An 870-nucleotide genomic window follows, 5' to 3' on the forward strand; every position below is an offset into this window, starting at 1 on the left:
ATACTGCAGAAGTTACATACTCTTCTATTTGCAACAATTCCTTGACAACCGCCCTGCAACAACAAACAGTAAATGTAAACAAACTCCATCCATATCCACGCAAGTGCTGACTAAATTAAAAATAATAGGGCGCACATTGCACGTCCACAAATAACAACAATGATGGCAATGATGATGTTGCTGTTTTGCTGTTGACGATGGCGATGACGACGATGGCGATGATGATGATGATGATAACAATAACAACAATATTAATAATGACCAAAAACAATAACAGTAATACCACCACCCTTGTTAGCCCCATCACTTCTTCCGCCATTTAACTTATCATCACCCCACCCCCCTCAAAAAAAAAAAAAAAAAAAAAAAAAAAACACGCACAACAAATAAGCTCAAAAAATATATATATAAGCAACACACCCACATCTAACACACCCATCGTCTAGTAGGTTCTAATCCTCCAAAAACCCGATTTCCACGACTCGACTATTTATGATCCCAAGTTCGGAATCTATTGCTCAATTCTAGGGTGGGGGAAAAGATGGCGGATCCGTGCGATTCCTAAGCTCCATCTGGCGCGATTTATAATAAGTGAGTGAGGGAGGGGAAGGAAGGGAGGGGAAGGGAGGGGAAGGGAGGGGAAGGGAGAAAAGAAGGGAGAAAGAGGGTGAAGGAGTGGGAGGAAGGGAGGGAAAGATGGAGGGTGGGAAGGAGAGGTATGGAGAGAGGGAGGGAAAAAAAGAGGGAGGGAGGGATAAACGGAAGGAGGGAGGGAGGGAGAAAGGGAAGGAGGGAGACAGAAAATGACGGAGAGAGGGAAAGGGGAGTGAAGGGAGAGGGAGAGGAATAGGGTGAGGAAGAGAGAGGAAG

The sequence above is a fragment of the Penaeus chinensis genome, chromosome 8 (assembly GCF_019202785.1).
Source record: "Penaeus chinensis breed Huanghai No. 1 chromosome 8, ASM1920278v2, whole genome shotgun sequence".
Classification (NCBI taxonomy): domain Eukaryota; kingdom Metazoa; phylum Arthropoda; class Malacostraca; order Decapoda; family Penaeidae; genus Penaeus; species Penaeus chinensis.